This window comes from Cyanistes caeruleus, chromosome 1 (genome assembly GCF_971803275.1).
Source record: "Cyanistes caeruleus chromosome 1, bCyaCae1.hap1.1, whole genome shotgun sequence".
Lineage (NCBI taxonomy): Eukaryota > Metazoa > Chordata > Aves > Passeriformes > Paridae > Cyanistes > Cyanistes caeruleus.
Genome location: NC_141701.1, coordinates 59,770,841 through 59,783,738, shown reverse-complemented (window position 1 = coordinate 59,783,738; position 12,898 = coordinate 59,770,841). Strand labels below are relative to the sequence as shown.

Genomic DNA, 12,898 nt, shown 5'->3' with positions numbered 1-12,898 from the left:
GCCAGAACAGCCAGCAGCATGCTGAATTAAACTGCTTCATCCTGCACCCTGTATACAGACTGATTGCATTGGGGCATGTCAGTAAGAATGGAAATGGATTTAAATGGCAGCCTGAAACTTCATATCACTGGGAAAGAAGACAGAACTTTTCTGCTTTCTAACCCTGTCACATGTCAACTACTAAAGTGTGCCCAACATGGAGGTTAAAGTAATAAATAACAGTACTATCATATTTGTTGTTGTTTTCCAAGCATTTTGTCACAATGCATGAGGGGATAGATTTTAGGATTTGAGAGGATTAACTTTTTGTTTTCTAGCAACATGTAAGACTGTTTGGAGTCTTGGATGCATGAGTTAGGGGAGTCCTTATCAAGGTCTGTAGACAATATATATGCAAGGAAAGGTTATGTGTTCCATGGTAATAGCATCACTCTGCTGGATATTTGTGTTAGGTTTGAAACACATGCAGACCAGGTAATTAATGTATTTCAACACCAAGAGTCCTGATAGACATAAAAGGTGCCTTCATAGTTACTGTTTCATCATGACAGTAGTAATCCTGATGTCATTATGAGGAATATTTAAGTGAAACATTTTCTCAAGAAAAAGATACATTCTGTATTTCACTAGGTAAACCCTAATATTTGTACAGAGATAAGTGATTCAATGTATTACGGATTAAAACCTGCAACTCTGGCTTTTTTATTCTGATGAAGGAATGGCTCCTTTGATAAGGGCAGGCAGCTGCTGCTCATTTTTTCCATTATCCACAAAGCCAGCTAGACTCTAAGCATAGTAACACACAGTTAGGATAATGTTATCACCATATGTTGTAGCAAAATGATAGTTGCAATGTTATAAGAAGAAATGTTAAAATATGCCGTATTATTTTTTCTGTACAGTAATTTCTGAAATTGTTCTGTCCAGTTTTGTGTGACTGCTTCAAAAGATGAACCTAATTAATTAAGGACTAGCTGATTAAACAGCTGACATTACTTGTAGCCAGAAGGAATATCCCTCCACAGCTTCCCTGGCAATCAGCTCTGTGAAGGGTTGACCCTGGCTGGGCTCCAGGTTCCCAGCGAAGCCACTCTGTGACTTGTCTCCTCAGAAGGGCAGGGGAGGGAAAACACAATGAAATGCTCATGGGTCGTGATAAGGACAGGGACAGGTCACTCGCCCGTTTCTGCCACAGGTGAAGCAGACTTCACTTGGAAAAGTTAGTTTCATTTTATTACCAGTCAAATGAGAGTAGGATAATGAGATAAAAAACCAAATCTTAAACCCTCTCAGACCTACACTTCCCTTCTTTCCATTCTCAACTTTGCTCCTGAGTTCTATCCCTCCCTCCTGTCAGTGGCGCAGGGGCACAGGGAATGGGAATGGGGGCTGCAGTCAGCTCATCACACTCTGTCTCTGCTACTCCTTCCTCCTCAGAGGGAGGACTCCTCACACTGCTCCCCTGCTTCAGTGTGGGGTTTCTCACACTGGAGACAGTCCTCCACAACTTCTCCAGTTTGGGTCCCTTCCACGTGTTACAGTCCACAGGAACTGGCTGCTCTAATGCAGCTCCTCACTCCAAGGGCACACAGGAAGACTGCTACAGTGTGGGTTTCCAAGAGCCTCCATCATGCATCTACCTACTCCAGAATGGGGTCCTCCACGTCCCCCTCCCTTCAGGGGCACAGCTGTCTCAGCATGGTCTTCACCACAGGTTGCAAGGGAATCTCTGCTCCAGCACCTGGAGAACCTCCTGCTCCTCCCTCTTTGCCTGGAGAGATGTTTCTCTCAAATATTCTCACTTGTATCTCTGGTTGTACTTCAGTTTTGCAGCAACTATTTCCCCTTTCTTAAGTCTGTTCACCCAAAGATGCCACTGCTGTCACTGATGAGGTCAGCCTTGGGCAATGATGGGTCTGTCTTGGAGCTGACTGGCGTTGGCTCTGTTGGACATGGGAAACCTTCTGGCAGCTTCTCACAGAAGCCACTCATGTAGCTGTCCTGCTACCAGAACCTTCCCATACAAATCCAATACAGGTCTGTACTTCAGAAATTTCCTAACAACTTCTCTATGAACTTCCTCTCCACTGCTCACCTGACCTAACCAGGCTGAGGTCACTGGGACTGTGGGAGCACCCCACAGATGTGTTTCACAGATGTGAAACATCTTCGGGCAATACCTATTGTGCTTTAGTGATCTTAGCAATGTTTAAGCCCTTAACCATTTCAGTCTTGCACACCTCTCTGGGGGATATAGCATATGGACCTATTCAGGATCTTATTATATGAGATGTATTGTCACAGTAATCCAGCTGCAAGTGAAGGTGTGGAAGGCTCCATTGCATGCAACAAAAAGGAGGCAGAATTTTAAAGCAGTAAATTCAGTAAATTGATCTGTATCCATGGTACTCATGGAGTGTGTGTCACACTGACAAGCAGTGGTGAAGCAGGAGCAGCATGAGGGTTGATGGTCATGGTTAGTGAGTCAGTCTCAGAGGCAGAGCCACAGCACCGTGGCTGGGGGGGAATCTGTCTTCTCTGTTGCTAGAAGAGGAAAACATTTGCTATGTTCATATCAGATAATAAATATGAGTCTTGTTCTGCTGCAAAAACTACTCTGTGAGATAACAGGGTGAAGCCTGTCAGTAATTTCCCTTGTGGCATCACTGGATGCCTTGCTATTACCATTGCAATGAGACACACCTTTTGTCGATGGGGGTACAGTCACATATGGCCCATTTTTTTGTGGTTGAATTCACCTTCCTCAGCTAGGCAAGATAAACTCAGAGGCTTCCAGGAATGCTGAAAAGTCTGCATACACCTTGGAGAGGAAATACAGTCATAGAATCATTTCGGTTGGAAAATATCTCTAAGATAATTAAATCTAATCATTAACCTAATACTGCAGTGCTCACTACTTAACCATGTCCCTAAGTGCCACATCTACATATTTTTCAAATATCACCAGGAATGCTGACTCTACCTTAGGCAGCCTGTCCCAACACTTGTCAACCCTTTCTATGAAGAAATCTTTCCTAATGTCCAACCTGAACCCCCCCTTGCTGATACAACTCGAGGCTGTTTCCTCTTGTCCTGTCTCTTGTTATTTGGGAGAAGAGACCGACTTCCACCTGGCCACACCCTCCTTTCAGGCAGTTGTTGAGAACAATAAGGTCCCTTTTCTCTAGGCTGAACTCCCCCAGCTCCCTCAGCTCTCCTCAGATTTTGCAGATACCTATAATCCCTAAGTATTTTGCATATCTTACTTACCTGCTATGAAGTAATTATTTTCAGTATGTTTCAGCCAATTTTTTCTGAGGTACAACTGATCAATCCAAAGATGTCAAAGTGCTCCTCTCCTTTCAATGTGTATTTTAGCTATCAGGCTATTCTTTTGTGGATAGAGGAGTTCCAGTTAAAGTGAGGGTCTATGACACCAGAAAACATCAGGATGGCATTTAAACCAGGAGTTTTTGAAAAATAGATATATACCAGAAAGTCAAATTAGTAATTAGTCATCAGAAATCTTCTGAAATGGACTCTCATAATTTGCCATTTCATGTAGAAATCAGTGCTTTTTGAAATGCAAAACAGATAACTTTCATCTGTTGTGTAACCTCAGAATTACTATGCAGAAAATAGAGAAATTAATATATTTGCAGTAAAGACTATTAGTACCTAACATTTCAAATGACAAGCATATACTATGTGTGGTGGGTTTTGCAAATCCAACACTCCACGACTGTACTACTGCTGTTTAAATGCCAATGGTGTGTAGGGCTAGTGGGAAAAATGTTTGCAGGTACAATCTTGTTGTGGAAAGATGGAATGGAAATGTTTCATAATTTGAAAGCTAAGAATGCTGCTGCCTAGGAGTGCCAGGTAGCCCTACAGGCACTGGTTTAAATGTTGGAGCTGTAGGAAAGGAAAACCTGCCTTGACAGAAATGGATGAAAAACGAGCATCATTTGGAGAGGGGAGGGAACAATGACAATGACCACAAACTCAAATAAACACACCCAGCATATTGAAAGAACCCTAAATGCAGGTGTTTAGCATCTCGTGGTTGTTTTGCTGGTGTGCTTTCAGACCAAACATGTTGCAGATGGTCACTTTGGACATGGCACGGCGCATCAGGGTCTGCTGCGGCGCCGTACACGCAGCCAGCCACAGCAAAGAGTGTGTAACAGCAACATATGAGCAGAAAACTGCCCTCCAAAGGGACTCTGAATTTTGGGTGTTTCTTGCTCCTTCCTCTGAGCTCATAAACCATGAGGAGATGAGGAAAAAAATATTGTAGCTGTAGCTGTCACTTGCTAGCACAAAATAAAGCCTTTGCTACCAAAGGAGGAACTTCTGAAGGGTCTAAAGGCTGACCTGTGGGGCTGGACAGCAGCACAGATGGGAAACTCCAAGCAATCTGACAGAGTTTAGCTCTGTAGAGCCAAGCACCAAAGACCCAAAATAAATTATGACCTCATCCAAGTTATTATTTCCTGGTTCCAGAAAATTAAATTTAGAATTTTCTTTATAGACACTGAAGAAGATTTTATTGCATATATGTATATTATTGATTGCAGGGGAGAATTTCCAAATTTTATAGCCCTTGAGCAGCACAATAGGCCATATTCAGGATCCTTACTGATGATTGATAGCTTTATCTCTGTCATCCTCCAGCTACCTGATAAACAGCCTACATTTGCTTGATCAGCTGGTATGGCAACAAAACATGGCATTCATGTTCATTCTCTGTAGCAGGTACTTTCATCAAAAAATCCACGCAACTGTAGTTGCCAGTGGTTGGTTGCTGCCATCCAGGAGTAAAATTGTCCAGGAACACAAAGAACAAGCCAAAGAATCTTATTTTCATAATTTTCATTGCTAAAACAAGCAGTAGGATTCAATGAATCTTATTTTGTACTTATTGAAAGAAAACAAAAATACACTGAAATGTAAAATAGGAAAAGTAACTTAGTGTGCCCACTATACCACAGATCAAGATTCTCGTTATGGATGTTACTGATGATATTAGGGCTTTAGGCATTAGAAAAACACCGCATTGTAATTTTCTATATTCCCCATGATGTGGATAGCTCCCTTTATTAATGCATGCTTGATAACAATTATTTTAGCCAAGATGTAGATGAATATAAGGACAAAGGACTTAGTTAGGACTATTAATTCAATTTGACAGTAGAAGTAATCAAGGTAGGAGGAAGCACTGCAAGAGCAGAAGCAAGTCCAGTCGGATTGTCAAGAGATGCAGGCGTGTGCCTGAGAGCTTTGAAAACTCCTCAGGAGATGTCACCCTCAGCAGGAATTTACAGCCCCTAAGCAGCCCAAAGTCAACACAAACTGTTAAGGGAAAAAGACTATCCCTTCTCCACCCAGCATGTGAAGATCACTGATTGATTACTCTGGACCACATCATCAGTGTGGCAGTGGTCAGTGTGGGAACATGATTTTCAAATTTGCAGCTTTGCTGGCTGTGAGTCTGCCAGTGCAAGGGGAAAGCAAAAGGTACAATAGCTCTAATGCACAAAAGCACACCATGGCTTGTGACAGGGAGAGCAGCAGCAGGAGGTTGCCATTCACCCATCTGGGCTCTCCAGGCTGCCAGTCACCCTGTCAGTGCTGTGCGTTCCCCAGGAAGGATGGGGTACAGGGCAGCAGGGACAATGGTGCTGCTGCAGCTGTGGCTGCCACCCTGGTGTCCTTGCATTGGCAGCTGCAGCAGAATCACAGGGAAATATCCTTGGCAGGCTTGCCTTGCCTTTGGATGCTCTCCACTCTTCAGCAAATAGAGGATTCTCTCCATGATAATTTCACAAGCAGTTGACTGCCAGGTGCCTGACGAGGACTAACTCTAGTAAGAGAGCTTCTGCTGTCTGGATACAGCTGACATGGGACTGAAACCTCAAATGCTTTCCCTGCTGTCCTCAGCACACTGCAGGGCTCCAGGGGAAGTCAACATAATTCTCAGCGTGGTAGCTGCTGCTGCTGGTTCTCCCAGGCTCCTCTTGCTGAGTGTGCTAAGAAACACAGGAGCTACAGATGATGGTTGTTTACCTTTCCCGGGCCTCTTTTGTAGATGACATCAACAAGATCGATCAACAGCAGCCCCAGGTGCTTGGAGCTTATGATCTTTGAAGAATAAAAAGAAAAAAAAAAAGCAGTAAGTAGTGACTATCACAAACATCAAATTTGGATCTTTCTTAGACAATAAATGATGGTGGTGAGTCACAAAATTCCAGTGCCAGTAGGTCTCCTAAACTGGCAGCTAATCCAGGGTTGAATCAAAACACAGATGGGTTAATTTTTCAAATCTGCTGCTGGTAGGTCTCTGAGCCAAGAAACTCACATCTCATACAAATGTCACAGGTGATAGGTAAGGTATTTATAAATATTTGCAAAACCTTGAGTCATTTCCATCTCACTTCCTTAATCTTCATTTATAATTTCAGACCTTTGAGTCTTCCAGCAGAAACGAGCTGGCAATGGGGAGGGGCAAAAGCTGGGATTTTTAAAATTCAGTTTCATGGATGGCAACAACCCAAATGCAGTTACTGCTGAGATTTGGCTTAAAATAATCTCCTTAATCTACTCTACATCCTCGTTCTCTAGAGACTTTATTCCTCCTGAGGTTGCTTTACTCGAATTCAAAGACAGTAATAACATGTACAGAATAGAGGGGAGGAGGCAGGAAGCCTAAGACCAACTGGCAGAATAGAAATCTCTTGTTTTTGGAAATCAAAAAAGAAATGTCTAAAGGCCAAGTTCTTTCTTGCATTTGACACTTAAAAGTAACTAATAGTAGTGGGAAACAGATTTTCTGAAAATCCCTTCTCTTTCTCAGTGCCTCTGAAATTCTAGTCCTTTCTATAAGGTTCTAAATTTATTTGAAAATGTTCCTTTAGATGTCTAAAATCTGGAACCAAACACTGGGCTCAACCTCCTGAAGAGGTCTCCTTTCATCCAACACAGAATGAACTACCATCATCTACTCCTGAAAACTAGTATTAAGCAAAAACTGTAGTTCAACTGGCTGTGTCAGCTGCTCCTCTCCAGTTATCCATTTTTTTGTGCTAGTGATTGAAAAAAGGAGCACAAAATTCAATAGCAGTTAAGCTGAGGTACTACTAGCCCTGGGAAAATATTTTTGTACAAATAAAACATACAGAAAATGTTAAAGAGCTCTCAAAGTTACAAATTAATAACAAACCCGCACAAGTTACAGGGAAGAAAATTAACTTTTAGAGACTTTGCTCTCTGTCTAAACAAAACAAAAATGAAAAGAAAAAGAGAATCTGAGCATATCCAAGCTCAAAACACATCAAAACTAATAGCTGTGACTAACAAGATTGAAATTAAAGATTATTCAAAAAGTTAATTAATGAGATGAATAAGGTAAACTGGATGAATTCTTGCAAGAATTTTGGTTTAATAAAAATACAACCATTGGATTGGGGCTTTCCCCATGTCCAGTTTATCCTGTTCCAGATCATAATTTATTTTTGATAAATTTGGAGACACATGTCTGGCAATAGGAATTGTTAATTGGCCACATGGCTGGAATTGCTTTTGCTGTTGCAATTTTATGGTGAATGGAAATGGGACAGTAAGATTCTGCACATGTAATTGCTGAATTTATTATTCATAATACTGTTTTTTAAAATACACAGAGGAGATGATAAATTTGTACTCATTTATCTATTATCCGAGGGACCCAGATCCATTCACTTTGAAGACAGTCACAGAAATAAATAAGAAACAGCTATTTGCACAAAGTTTTGAATAAATAAATAGATTCAATTAATTTATTTGCCAGGGACTTGGGTCTTACACTGCTATCTATTCCCGTTATCTGATGGAAATACAGATTGCTGGTTGCCTGCCCCAGTTTTCACTTATAGCAAGTTTTGCTTGTTCTGGTGCACTCAGTGAGTTTCTGGACAAGGAGGCTCATCCACGCAGGCTCTCTGACCAAACCAATGGCAAAAGTTCATTTAAAAGTAAATTTTGCTATCATGTCTTTAGACTGGCTGGAAGGGAACAAGCCCCCTACCTCCAATTGGGGTTTGTTTAGTAAAAGCTGTTAAAATTTGTTTAGTACCTGATGTTTTGCAACTGCAGCTAACATTTAAACTATGTAAAATGAGGCTGGAAGTCTGATGTTCAGTTAAAACATTTTGCTTTCACAGATTTACCCTTCCTCACAGATGGCTGCTGCATCAAATTTCATTCCTTTCTTTCCCATCATGCAAGATGTTCTTTTAATCTCTTCCATCCCCAGATTCCTTCCATCCTGGAATACATCAATGAAATCACATTAGGTTTACCCTAAAATAATTTAGTATCATTTAACAGACTGTGGATTGAAATTCATGTCTCACATGGTTCTGGTTTTGCAGTCAAATTATCCGGGAAAATATGGCAGAAAACTGCAGGAAATGAAAGACAAAGGCAGTTGTTACAAGAATCTGTGGCCAGTAATATCACAGTAATATACGGAGGAAGATCAGAACCGAGCTGAAAATAGGGAACCAATCTGTCCCATGGGCCATTACTCAGCTGCAGTGCTTGTGCCACATGTCAGAACGAATGTGCTTCATAAGAACGTTATTTGACAGGACTTTTGGGCAGTGTGGGGGGGGATAAACACATTATTGCTGCTGCAATGTCAGTAAATTTTCCCCAGACTGTTCCTGACAAGTGTGTTGCTCATTCCACCCACTCCACCCAAGAAGCAGCCTCTGGACAGGGTCACCCCTACTTGCTTGAAGCAGAGGACCAGGAGCTGAGCACTGTGTGCATGTCCGTGCTCAGACCCACTGAACCCCTCAGGGTGATGTCTTAGTGGTGACAAAAAGAGCTGGCAAAGGGGCTCACCTGTATATGCTATTTTGTATGGGAGATCAAAAAGAGCTGGGGAAAGTCTGACTAAGCCATTTGTGAAAATGGCAGGTGCTTGCTTCTGGATGGGCACTTACAAGACGAGAACAATGCTCCTGGGTAAAGGCCAGGAGGGCAGCCTGGAGGAAGATTGATGCAGTTGAAGTGCAGGGGGCTGTTTGAGGGGAGTAGTGTGAGCCCTGAGTGCTGCAGCAGGGCTGCTGGCTGACCTCTCCAGTATTGCTTCTCGTTACTGGGAGATCATATGATGTTAATGACTGAGCTGGCCCCATCCATGTCATATGGCCTCTCTCTGCCAACAGATGTGAACAAAATTAGCAGCTGGTATTATTCTCTGCTGTTGCCCCAGCTCTCATTAATGAGGCAGCCTGTGTGCAGTCCTTTATTCCTGCTTCCCTGCCAGTCAACCCCTGGGCCAGGATAACAGCTCTTGCCTTTCTCTTGGCCTCACGCTGTAGTCCTCAGTAATTTTGTTTCAAGGTGTTTAGAAGCTAGGACTATTTAATTTGCTCCCTCACCATTTTGGTGTGATTCTCGCTATGGACTTTTTGTTCATGTGTCAAGCTCCAAGAGAACACTTTAAAATGTGAAGCGTGAAAGTACCAGAGAGCTGCAATGGCACAATGTGTCATTCTCCTCCATGTAATCTGAATAATTCATTAGCTGCAAAGTCCAGGAGTGAGTTTTGAATTTGCCATTCTCCCCTCTTTTGCAGAAACCGCCTCTTTGAGCCCAGGCCAGGTTAGTGGCTCGATGGCACTGAAGGTTACTTTTGTAGCTGAGGACTGAAGAGGAGCTCCAGTTGTGTGAGGCTGCAGTTTAAATGACCAGATACCCGGCTAGATGCAGGCAGCTTGTGTGCAAAGTCTGAGCATCCACTTGATTCATCCAAACACATCATAGCTGTGCAGTTACCAGAGAGCTGTGGTATATATCAGGTATGTATTACACACGCTGATTTCTCTGGCATGGTCTGTTTCTGCCAGAAATGGGAATTAGCCGGACAGTATATTTGTGACCACTGGTGAGGGGGAAAAACAGAAGTATGTTTGTTTTACTTCATTTTTAGTAAGTGATATTTTTTATTTGCAGAGTTGAAAAACTAAAGAAATGATGTTGTGGCCAAAAAAGTAAAAAAAAGATATATCTTACATAGAAAATCCCTAAGAGTTGGTGTGGTTAACATAGAGAAAGAGGAGGTAATTGCATATTTACCTGCAGGGTATTAAAGTATCATTCTGATAGCTACTTGTGGGACATTTGGAAATCAGCCATTCTTTTAGTTGCATGGCAGACAAGAAACAAAGATGGTAAACAGCATCAAAGGAAACTATCCCTGAATTTATGTCTCTCTGAAACCCCCAGATATGGAGCCAGGAGAGTCCTGTCTTCTGTCTAGCCATTTTTATAGCTTTGAAGACAAGTGGCTGTAATCTGTGCAAACACACACAGATAAAAGAAGGCTCAGCATTTCCTCTTTCAGGGATAATGCATTGTAATCTCTTGAATCAAACCACCTTTCTCTTAGTCAAAATTTTGTTTTCTTAAGTGTAATTGTAAGAGAAAGAGGCATGGATGTCTGTAGTTATATTAGTAGCTGTGGTAGTATGGAACAAGGTTACCATTAAGAATTACTCTTCCACTGACAAGGAAAAGAAATCAATTGATACTTTGAGATTTTTTTCTCAATGCAATGTTGATTAATGCTTTTTATAAAAATTAATGCAATTTCTTACTCATTTTTATATTAATACATTAATTTCTACAATTGGAAAGACTGATTAATTACTTCTGTTATAGTGACATAATAGTCATCACAAAATGTTGTTGTTTGAAATCAAATTCTAAAACTTTAGTTCCCTTTTTGTCACCACAAAAGATCAAGCTGGTGGTAGTAGGCATTTGTAATCCCAGTGGGGCATATTTATTGCTTGTATAACCAGCATGGTCCTGCTATAAGTTCTCTGCTTTCATTTTTATATCAAAGAATCACAGACTCTGTCTGGTACAGATTTACAGTCACAGACTTCTGCAAACATTCCTCTCGCAATAAGAATTTCTGCTTTCTCCTTTTGCTTTCTTTCAAATTAGCTCAATAAATGTCAGAGGGGTTATTCACACCAGACAAAAAAAGAAACACAGCTGAACACTTCCCATCCTGCCCTGGCTACACCTCAAATGTAAAATATGAGCAGGAATTTTTGTACTTAGTTCCAGTAATCCAGAAAACAAACATATGCCACGATGGGAAGTGTGATGTTCTCCCTGCCCATCAGGCACTTTCTAGGGAGGGATGAGGAGAGGGAGAGGGAGAGGGAGAGGGAGAGGGAGAGGGAGAGGGAGAGGGAGAGGGAGAGGGAGAGGGAGAGGGAGAGGGAGAGGGAGAGGGAGAGGGAGAGGGAGAGGGAGAGGGAGAGGGAGAGGGAGAGGGAGAGGGAGAGGGAGAGGGAGAGGGAGAGGAGCATTTAATTCTTCTAAACCTTCTGGAAATTAATCAGAGGCCTTCAAGGGTCTTTAGTGGTCTTGATTTCCTGTCCCCCACATCCCCTACTATGGTGGCCTTTAGTTGTAAATCCGCACCAGCTTCTCTTAGCCATATCATTCCTGTGGTTGAGCTGCAATGGGTTGTGCTTATCTCCAGGATCCAGAACAAGGACCTTTCTCCCAGAATAGTGCTGCCCTACCTCTGTAAGGGCCCCTTCTTCAGCCAAATCCTGTTCTTCTTCACAGCATATTCCTGAAAATATGTCTTGGTTGGCTCCAGACCTATCAGTGCTTGAGACACACATTTTAGACCCTACATAAATCTTGGCTTTAAAATTATTTTTACTAAAACCACTTGTCCCTCTTATGGAGCTCATTGCTGACTCATTTAGTGGTTACTCCTGTTAAAAAGTGAATTATTTCCTTTTATAAGATAATGTGTAGTAGGGTTCTGTACCCCTGCATCTGAAAGTCTTGATGCTCAGATTGCAAAATGACCTATAGGTGGGAAGCAGGGTAAACACTGGTTCAGATCATGTGTTGGGGCAAGAGACAACCTGCCTGAGGTCAATAAGGCAGCAGATAGCATATAACTATGTTATATGTTTATATAACAAACTATACTCCCATTATTGGATTGCTTCCTTAATTTTCACCATGCTTCATAGAAAATGTATAACATCTTTTCAGAAAACACTTTCACAGAAGCATCAGAATCCACCCTTTCTACATTTTTTCTTTGTAAATGAGGGTAAGCTGGCCTTGCCTGCACTTTTTAACTCAAGTTACCCCTGTCTAATATCTTTTCACCAACTTAACCTATTATTCTCTTTTGTTTGCAGAAAGTCCACAAGTGAAGAATGTTTAAAAACTTTGACTGCTGTCACACCAACTCAGCTATAGAAGAGCTGCCATGGTACTTCAGCATCTACAGAAGGAAAGCAAGAACTAGAGGAGCTCCTAAAAGCAGGAGAAGCTTTGCAGCTTGCCAGCTGGTTTTCTCACTGTGGGGTGAGGTACTGTCCTTCCCTAAATTCAGCCTAACTTCATAATAGCCAGGTATAGTGGGAGGGCTTTCAACAGATACCAAAACATTCTCAGAACATTGGTGTTTGTAACGCTCCCTGTGACAATATTTATCAAATTGATTGTATTGTATTCATACAGTCAAAAGCAAAACATGTGTAGTGTCATGGCATAAAATTGTGTAATTCTGAAGTTATTATGTCCATCTTATGCAATCTGTGATAAATTAAAAGTATGATGACAAGGAGCAGTAAGTTCTATAAATTTCTGCTTAAAATTTTTACTCATTACCTTCTGAGGTTGTTATTTCATTTTGCAACTAAACTTATTTTTTTTCCTGCCAAAACCAACAGTTATAACCTGTAAGTGTCAAATGTGTTCTGTACACTGTAAAACAGATTTTATGTCCTGAAAGTAAAGGATAACAATAATATACGTAAAATGCATTCTCAGTAGCTCCATTTATGTGTATTCC

The 12,898-nt window shown here is 41.5% G+C and overlaps 1 long non-coding RNA gene across 1 annotated transcript in view; it reads left to right on the top strand.

Annotated features, from left to right (window-relative positions):
- Positions 1 to 12,413, top strand: part of LOC147655532 (uncharacterized) — a 31,506-nt gene extending 19,093 nt beyond the window's left edge. The window contains exons 4-5 of the long non-coding RNA XR_015279530.1: positions 9,629 to 9,851; positions 12,240 to 12,413. This is a non-coding gene — a long non-coding RNA (uncharacterized LOC147655532). The remainder of the gene's footprint in view (positions 1 to 9,628; positions 9,852 to 12,239) is intronic.
- The last annotated feature ends 485 nt before the right edge of the window (positions 12,414 to 12,898 follow it).